This window comes from Puntigrus tetrazona, chromosome 2 (assembly GCF_018831695.1).
Source record: "Puntigrus tetrazona isolate hp1 chromosome 2, ASM1883169v1, whole genome shotgun sequence".
In the NCBI taxonomy this organism is placed as follows: domain Eukaryota; kingdom Metazoa; phylum Chordata; class Actinopteri; order Cypriniformes; family Cyprinidae; genus Puntigrus; species Puntigrus tetrazona.
The window spans coordinates 13,400,954-13,411,002 of NC_056700.1; the positions used below are offsets into that span (position 1 = coordinate 13,400,954).

Sequence of the window (10,049 nt, forward strand, 5' to 3'; positions counted from 1 at the left end):
GATATGAAAAGTGTTTTACATATTACACATTTGAATGCATTTTGTAGTAGTTTACTGTGTCATCCATTTCATCCTCACCTGAACTGGATCCGAAACAATTTATAGAAGAAATGCAGTTTTTACTTCTACTCTGTCTGAATCTAAAAGTTTCAAAATAATAAAGACATGCACTATATATGAAGCTAAAAGCTGAACTGAAGCCATCTTACAGTCACTTTCTGTATACACTCCCTACACAACCCCTTATTTCCTGCAGCTAGTAATTGTCGCCTGTGATGGAATCCTTGCAATACCATTTTCCGGATAATTTGTTTTAACTAGCTAATGCCAATGTTTTGTAGATATAACATTGAAACAAGATTTCAGCCTATGGAAGGAAAGGACTATTATTTATAACTCTAATATGCTTGGTATAATTAACTGTCTACTTTCTTTTTCACTAAAGTTTCATTCAGTTCTTGGGAGAGAGATGTGATTTTGACATACACTTCGCCATGTAGCATTACGTAGTTGCGTGCTGACTTTATTTCTGCTACAGCTGTTTGTCGTTTGAGAGTCAACACAGAGGTCACCTAATAAAAATCAATTGAATTTTAAGACATTCAATGTTGTTTTGCTAGTTCATTTGGTGTGTTTCTAGATGTACAGTGCTTTCTGTATATTTCTCCTTATAGAGCATGCCTAGGCTGTTTTTAAAAAGGAGCAGAAATGTTTTTGTAGAAGGACTGCAGCAATTTATATTAAAACCATCTGTCAGCCACGGTGATATTCTAATTTCATCTTTTGAGATATTTCTGGGAATAGAAACGTATTTTGTGCACACATACACACCTAAATCCAGAACTAAACACAACCACACAGTATGTTACTCAACTGTATAGATCTCGATATATATAATTTCCTTTTTTGTCCTATGTAGGTTCTCAGTAACATAAAAGGCTAAAAGTCCTGCAACTGTCATATATCAGGGTTTATTTAAGGTCATATGGAGCGATTTACCATCTAGGAGAGTCAATATGAAAGGCTTAAAATACCTAGCGTGACGTAGTGAAAACAGCATTCAAACAACATTAGATTGCTATAGCACTTTTGTCTCAAAATAGCTCAAGAACTGCGTGCAAACTCCTCCACTTGAATAAACATCCGGCGGTATATTAAGAAACAAGCGCAGCTTTCCAAAATATATAGCTTGTCTTATTTACATGAGACTATGTGTGTGTGTGTGTGTGTGTGTGTGTGTGTGTGTGTGTGTGTGTGTGTGTGTGTGTGTGTGTGTGTATGTGTGTGTGTGTGGTGAAACAGTGTGTGTAAGTGTGTGTATTAACAGCTTGTAAACAGTGTCATAATGTCACATTGAGAAAAATATATCTGCTATCATAAACTCATTAGTCAGGTAGGTAAATTAACTCTAGAGTGGAGAAATTGCAATAATCATAATGTTCATTATAATTTCTACTGTTCTTCAGTGTTTAAAGCGGTTAATTTTTGACACTGACATCAAAATGTTTGTTTCCAAAATGAATTGGAGTAGAACTATAATTATGCTGTTAATACATTTATCATTATAAATATATCATTTAGTGTAATTTAAGCATTTGTATGTATAGGAAATCAGTTCATTTTTACTGCTTTTAATATTATAGTAATATAATATTATATTTTCTTGTGAAGAAATTTGGCATATACTGTACTCTGCATTGTTGATAATTAATTTAATCTGAGTGAAATGGAAATTAAAAGATTGAGAGTCAGAATCTAAAATTAAAATATAATTAAAATTAGCCAAAACTAGTAAAGTACTATTTAATATTACTAAATCAAAACTTACTGAAGTTAATAGTTACAAATCGCTGTTTAATGCAATGAAAATTCTACCAAAATGCACAACTGGCACATTGTTCCAAACATGTATGACTTTATTTCTTCTGAGGACATTTTCTAGACTAAAATTTCTTTTTGTTTTATGAAATCTTCAGTGAATGAAGACTGGATATTTTAAGTTTAAAAAACGATGCAGAAAACCACTATAAAAGTATCAAAGGTCAAGAACATGGCTTGCGCTGGGCTATTCCAGTTATAGCTATACAATAGCTTCTTGTTTGGCCTGACATTTAAAGGGGTAGTTCGTAGAAATGATTTTACTGACCCTTCGTGGTTGTTTCATATTTCTCTGACTTTCTCTCTCTTAGTAGAAAATAAAATATATTTTAAGAAATGTCTTAATAATAGAAGTCGCTGGTCACAAACATTTTGGCTACATGCATTCTTTAAAAATAGTTTTTTTCTTTGTTCTGCATGGCAGGTTTGTACCAGCATGAGGGTGGAGTGAAATATGGTGGAGTTAAAACTTTTGGGATAAACTATACCTGGTCATTTTTACTGATATCTTCTCTAGTAGGGTAGTTAGACATTAAGTGAGTGATGGTTTAATATTTACTCAGATTCTTTAAAGATTCATTTGATCTGTTTAAAAACCTGCTTTTCTTGTGACAAGAAGTGATTTATGATTTTTAGAAGCAGTTGTGATATATTTATGGTAATGTGACATGGTCAGTTGTTTGTATAAAATGATTGCATGTCTTCAGAAGTCTACTCTCTGAAGCTTGACTGCCCAGTCCTCAAGATGTTCATTACATAAAGAAATGAGTGACCAGAATATTCTAACCTGGTCTACTAAAAATATCAACCTCTGTGCACTTTTTTGTGCAGCACCATCTTTACTTGCCTTACTTCACGTTTCCCACTGCAGTTTTTGGCAGAGAAATGTCCACTGACTGAATTGCTGGAATTACGTTTGATAGCTATGGATTGGCAGCCATCTTCAGAATTGAAGTATCCATGGATTCTTGCAAAAGTTAATGCTCTATCAAGTGTGGAAGCTATGTCTATACCAAATCCAAGCTGGATATGTGTGATGATAGTATCTGCTTTCAAATCTCCCAGCTTATTAATATTGTTTTGAAGTCATAACATGATATATTCTATTACGCTTATATTACATAACTTTATTAATCAAAACTCTGTAAATTTGTGTGAAAAAAAAAAAAAAAAAAAAAAAAAAGGTGGTCAGAGATTTACTGCTGCATTCTTTCTTTTGAAACTGCAGGATAAGAACTTGTAGGAGTGAAGGTGTGTCTTTTTAAATGGTGTACCATTGTGGTGTTTAGAATGATGCTATGAGACTAGGTTGGAGATATTCTTATATAAATGTTCTTGTATAACTTTTATACTTTAAAAGCCCTCATAGAAATGCAAAAAAAGTGGAAAAAGCATGAATAATATAAGTTATTTAAACTAGAATACTTGGCTGCTTTTTGAATAATAAAGTTTGCAGTACTAACCTGACTTCCTCAAATGCTTCACAGGCTCACTCGAAGATCCATTAAACATGATTCTAGGAAATAACTTGTACAATATAAATAACCTGATGCTTAATCTATAGTCTACGAGAGGTGCATGTCCGCACTGACATATGACCTTTCCCCTTCTTAAGAAATGCAGGCCCAAGGAAAATCAGGGGATCCTCCTGACCCAGCTAAATGAACATTACACCTGCACCTCTACTCTGTCTCTCTCTACCAATGTCTCTCTCTGTCTCTCTCTCTCTCTCTCTCCTCCATCTCATTCCCTCTGCTTCTCACGAGATTCATGCGTAGGAAGAGAGGAAATCTATTCAGAAGTTGAGTTTATTTTTGGCTCACAGGAAGCCTGCAAACAGAGGCTCTTGAGCTACCAAAATGCACAATAGGCCTTTGCATCGATTCCAGTAGCTCCACTCCATCCCTCACTCCAGCCAAAGCTGTGCCAACCACCATACAAGTCTCGATACACCATGCAGCCACTTTTAAAATCCTCTCTTCTCTCTGTACAATACACTCAGGTGATAATCGTGACGTGACAATGCGATTTACGTCAGAAGGTTCATGAAGCTTGCTGAACCTTTTTCTTTGCATTACCATTGATCATAATTCACGCGATTGATCTGCGTAGGCTAATCCGCTTTCTTTCGCTTGGCGTATAAATGTCAGATGGATATTGTGTTATAAACAAATCAAATTGCAGTATATTATCCTGGTCCTTGCAGGATGTGTATCAATCAAGCTGCCTTCCAATGGTATACCGCTGAGACTAGAGATCGGGAGATCTCTGACTCCACATCTTTACACGCCAGCTCATCATTCTCTGCACGGATACGCGAGTGTGTGTGTGTGTGTGAGCAAGGTACTGTAGATTCATGTTTGTCATCTTTATATTGATATGTGCACCTCCATCTGTCTGCCAAGGGAGTATATGAGCAGGGTGAAGAGGAAGTCAAGGATCCAGTTCCCTGCCAGATTGGGGGGTCATTTTGAAGGCCACGGCGCCCAAGTCTGTATCAGCCGGGAAGAGAGAGGGAAAGGATAGGTAGAAGCACAGATGGATAGAGAGAAAAGGGTGGATAGGGAACAAAAATGGCTGGTGGAGGAAACAAGAGAGGTCCCATGGATCTTTCTGGGGTTTGGCTTAGGAAGTCAGAAGGAGAAAAGTGGGCAGGACGGATCCACATTTTCCTGAAAGCGGAACAGAGAGGTGAAATATATGGCACTAAAGCTCATTCTACAGATTTTCAACAGAGATTTGACCTGTTATACCATGTGTCTATATACAGCGCTTCTGGAGGCAAGGATTTCTTGCGCTGTTGATGTTATGAATGCAGTTCTGAATTTTTATGCAAAGTTGTAATTATTCCACTCACTGGTAAGTGGTCTTGGGAAACTTGGAGAAAAAGTGTTGGTTCTCCATAAGCTGGTGGATGCCCACAAATCAAAGAGCATTAAATCAGGAGGAAAATACTCTCAACCCATCATAGTAATCCCATTCTGTCATAACTACTGGTCTGCACGAGAGCTTTCAGAGTCAAGCTGTGATTTCTAGCATCACAAAAGATACAAGTAACTGCTCAGAATCATCCTAGTCTTTCTCTTATTCCTGTGATCTGTGACATGGGACAGTAAATCAAAATGCTTAATTGTTTCGATGTAATAGGTACATCATGAAATCAGATCATGTAGATCACAGTTCTATCTAAAATCAATGTATTAGTAATAATGATCAAAAAACTGTGTTTACAGTATACGGTGTGTGTGTGTGTGTGTGTGTGTGTGTGTGTGTGTGTATGTGAAATAAGGACTCTGAATGTGGGCATAACTAAGGGCCTTGGCTCTACTTTTCTAGTATATGTATACTTTGTATGTATTTTTTCCTATCTGTTCAGCCAATGTGGTGACTCCTTTCCCTCAGAGACTAATTATCCATGCTGTGTAACCTCTCTGGGTTAATACCTATGAAAAGACAGGGTGGATACTGCCCATGCAAGATCGCAGTAATGGAATATACTTTTTGTTTAACCTATAAAAAATATGGCCCAGCAAACACTCCAGTATATATTCTGTGCTTATGCTTAGAGTAGCATATAAAAAGCCCAGTGTAAACAGATTTTTAAATGATAGAGAGTAGTACTGTGATTCCATTTATTCAATAAACTCTTAATTCATTAATAGTTAGCAAAAAGTAGTTGCTAAGTTTAGTAAGGCTCTGGAAGTGATCTAAAATATATTGTCAGGTAGAATAAGGTAATAGTATAGATTAACAAATAAGCAATATGCTTGTATTATGCATACCATTAAGCCCATTGAATTAATACTGAGAAATTGCTACTTAATACTGGAGAGTAGAGACACATATAATGACATTGTACAGTAGAGAGATCTGGCAATCTATTCTCAACATAACTTCAGTATCTGTTGAGGTTATTTAATATATTTGAACTTTTTTTTTTTTTTTTTACATATTTGCATAAGATTTTATGCTGTGCTGGTAAAAACAACAACTCTAAAGGGGAACAAATGAATTGGCGCTAAGTCTTATGAATGGTGTGTAGAGATTCACCAGAGTATTAGGGAAGGTGGGTGGCAGGTGTTAGTCTCCATTAGAAAGCCTTTGTTGCAGATCTCACTCATAGCCAATCCACACTCCACCTGTCACAATGACCTATTTCCCTTGCAGATGAATACAATTCCAGGACTTGAGCCACAGGAGCTGTTAAGTTTTCTCATTGTCTCTCAGAGACGACTGAAGGGAATGGCTTTATCAGATGCATATGACATTTTGTATGTCAGTTTTACTGTAAAATAAAGGGAAAACAAAAGGATAGTCCTATGTTACTTTTCTATAATAGCTGGTATTTTAGAAGAAAGTATTAGTAATTTCCCACCTTACGTTGATAAGTCGATTTAATACCATGTAAACCATGGTACCAACTGGGAGCTGATTCTTATCAAAGCCTTCAAAACAATAGCATCACTTGAACTGCATTATTTTTATTCACTGGTTTCAAAAAATTCTCCCAATTTTCAAGTGACACGTGAATTATTTCTTAACCTCTTCCTGTCTAGCTACTGTATCATTTAAACAATGCACGTTATTTTATTGATTTTTGCAATATTAATTAAAAGTTCTGTCATTAAACTCTAGAAGGCATAGTCCGATGGGTCAAACTCAATCCGACTTTACTGACATAATCGTATAAAGCAGTTGATTGGCCCTTTTGTATCAGGAGCCAATAAAGCTTGCTGCTTTTTGAACACTTGTCTAGTACTCCAGCAGTTGCAGTGAACTCAGAAACCCTTTACTTTCCCCAGCACCACCTGTATAGATCTGCTACTGGTTAATTCATGTATGCCATATGGGGTTATTTCATTTGTGCAGCAGTATTTCTTTCTGTGAATGTATTGGCAGTAGAAAGTAGAAGTCTTGGTACTTGCTCTGCCACAGCGGCTGCTTAACATATCTATTCCATAAGACCAAACAGATTAACATTAGCTATATGTTTTCATCCAAAGATTTGAATTATATACATGTTCAAAACTAGAATATCACATAAAACATACATAAATAGGCGCCGTTTTCTTGCAAAGAGAATAACAGTGTCACTTCCTGGGAAACTGTGGCATTAAATATCAATCAAATGAAAGCAGAAGGCACTAAATATAATCATTTTCATATATATGATACAGGCAAATTAGCCTACTTGGGCCTCAGGCGAGAGCTGACAAAGCGCAATAAATGTAGTCATTGCTTTTGAAGGCGGATGCTGCTGTTTAGGAGCGTAGTCGTGTAAAAAGTTATAATACAGACTACAGAATTTGCTCATCAGTTCGGAATGATCATAACATGTGAATGAGATCGTTCAAGTTATCCGTCAGTAAATGTTCTTATTATTTGGTAAATGTGTTTTACTCAGTAGCTTATGCATATTTTTTCTAATCAGACAAAAAAAGTTTATTCTATTTAAATGTGCTCATAAGTTTTTGAGCACATTTTTAGAATTTATTCTCATTTATTTGCTTGCCATTTCCATCCAATTTTTTATTTTTTTTTTGATATTCCAAAATGTGCATACAAATAGGATGGAAAGCGTAGCCATGTAAGTTACCATGCCATTCCCTCCAAAGTTGTCATAATATGTGTGCGTGTATGTATATAGTTCCATTACAGAGCATGAGCTATAGATGCTGTGTATCTGGTTGATGCCTGTTGTTATGAATAGGATAGGTGATGCTGACACGACAGTGAAGGACATTCTCAGCACCAATGTGAACCCCAGTGCTATGTGAATCAGTGTCTTTGCAATTGGCTGTCTAAAGATTTGCTGTAAATGAGCTCCTCTCTTCCTGTTTGTGTATGTGTGATATGAGTGTGTGGCATGTAGGTGTTTGAGATCCGTTGCTTTGCACTCCAAGCTGCAACAGCCCCCTCCCATTAGACTGTCACAAGGCCCAATAATAACCTCTCTAATAACAGGGTTGGCTCTCTCTCACTCTCTGCTCTCTCTCTCTTTCTCTCTTTCTTGGAACAAATGTTCTTCTTCATATCCAACGTCACGCAATTAGTGTGGCTGAATGAGGATATGCTAACCATCTGCAGTTAGCCACATTTGGCTGTATGCCTTACAAAATGCCCAAAATTGGGATGGCCGAAGTTGTTCACATGAGTGATTCAGTCGCATCATATACCTGACAGAGGGGTTTATCCCAGCTAATTTTTGCCTGCAATAGATAACCTAACTGATAAATGGAACAATCCGTTTTGGTTTTTGTGAACTTAGTTCAAACAGTTCACAGTGTGTGAGCTTTCCAAGAAAAGCCTTTGATGAAAGCCTGGGCTCTGAAAACATCTGAAAAGACATCAGTATAAAAGGAAATTGAGATTTTCTCAAATCAGTGGCTCTAGGAGTAATGATCAGGCTTCACATCGAAACAGTGCCCCAGTAGACACAGCGCTGCCTTGTGTCCCATCAGGCTCAACATGCAGTGATCTTAATGACTCTGACAGAAAGCAGCTGAAAGTAGCTGTGATTGGTAATGAACTGAAAGTAGTGTTCTAGGGGTTCTAGGGGTTGTACTACTTGACTAGTCATTAGTTAACATGTTGGGTTTGTGTCACAAAGTCTTTTAAAAGCACTTGAACTGCTCTGGTTAATTTTTGTGTGTGTGTGTGTGTGTGTGTGTGTGTGTGTGTGTGTGTGTGTCTGTTTACAGAATAAAAAATTAATTACATTTAAAACTTTAAAATGTTAAGCAACATTGAAATAAAAAAAAGTTTAAAAACTCATAAGTTAACTCGAGCACTCCAGAGGGCCTAGTTTCTCTTAAATACTTCATTGTGATTCTCAATACTACTTTCCTTTTTACATTGTCTATCTATCATCTGAATCTTAGCTTTCTTCCCTTCCCTCTGAGAAGAACAGAAAATATCAAGACTTCTCAGCCTTGAATAATCCTTTCAAGTACTGTCAGACAAAAAAGCATTTTGAAAGCCTGACTGTTGCTGTGTAATGTCAAACACAGATGTTCATTGAACTAACAAGGTGTTTGATCAGATCAGCTCTGCTTAGGTAGGTTTGAGTACATATTGTTTTGTGCAAAGTGGTTGTGGTTCCACTTTTCAAAGAATAAGAAGTTTATTGAACTGTTTGTTGCTGGTGAAAGGGTTAATAGATTAGGTCACCCAAAAAAATGAAATTTTTACTTATCTTCAAGCATCCTAGGTGTATGTGACTTTCTTATTGCAGACAAATCCAGTCAGTTATATTAAAACTGTCCAGACCCCCTCCAAGATTTTTTTGGGACTAATCGAGATTGTTAACTGTATGCACTTTGGAAGAGGTTAAATAAAGTACACACATCCATAAAAAAATGCACCAATGGCATCCACCAACTGCTTCCAGTTTACAGTCAACAGAAATGAGAAATAGTGTTTATTACGTTTTGAAAAATGTTATTTTCTCAATATTTAAAAATTATTCTTACATTTTTATTTAGAATTCAAAATTGAAAGATGATATATACTCAAATCATTGTAGCTGTGAACTGTATTTTGAATAAATTAATAGATCTGGCAAAAAAATAAATAGAGGCAAAACAAAACAAAAATATATATATTTTTTTATTTAGCTCATGGTCATTTATGTCTTTTATGTATTCCCTGCAGACCGTCAGGTAATTTTGGATCCGTACTGTGCGTGGATGCCTCCGACCCTCGCTGGATGATTCCATCTCTGTGATGAAAGGCTTATCCAGCAGCCGCAGCCACCACCACGTGGTGACCTGTGACCCTCTTTTTGACTCCATGGGTCACCACTTGGACCACAAGCCCTACCTCATCAGCCAGATCGACAACCCCACCGGTCGACCACTCTTACTACTCCCAGAGAAGCCCTACCAGCCCGACTGCGTGGTGCCTTATGGGACCTTCCCCGCCGACACTACAGCTCTCAGCATGATCGTGAAGGATGAGACCGCTGTGGTTTCCCTACACCGGGAGGTTCCAGCCAACAAGGGTCAACAGCGTCCCTGTCGCCCTGTTGGATCAGTTAAGCCGGCAACTCCCAGTGCCTGGACCAGCTATCTGCGCTGCAGTACAAGCGTGCGCGCCAAGAACAGCGGAGCGACAGCCCTGGCGGTCGGCACCTGGTGCACTCCGTTCAGAAGCTCTTCACTAAGTCCCAC

General features: G+C 37.3%; 1 long non-coding RNA gene across 1 annotated transcript in view; it reads left to right on the forward strand.

Moving 5' to 3' along the window:
• LOC122362453 overlaps positions 1-9,656 on the forward strand; it is a 42,017-nt gene extending 32,361 nt beyond the window's left edge. Inside the window, exon 3 of the long non-coding RNA XR_006253121.1 lies at positions 9,532-9,656. This is a non-coding gene — a long non-coding RNA (uncharacterized LOC122362453). The remainder of the gene's footprint in view (positions 1-9,531) is intronic.
• Positions 9,657-10,049: the final 393 nt, after the last annotated feature.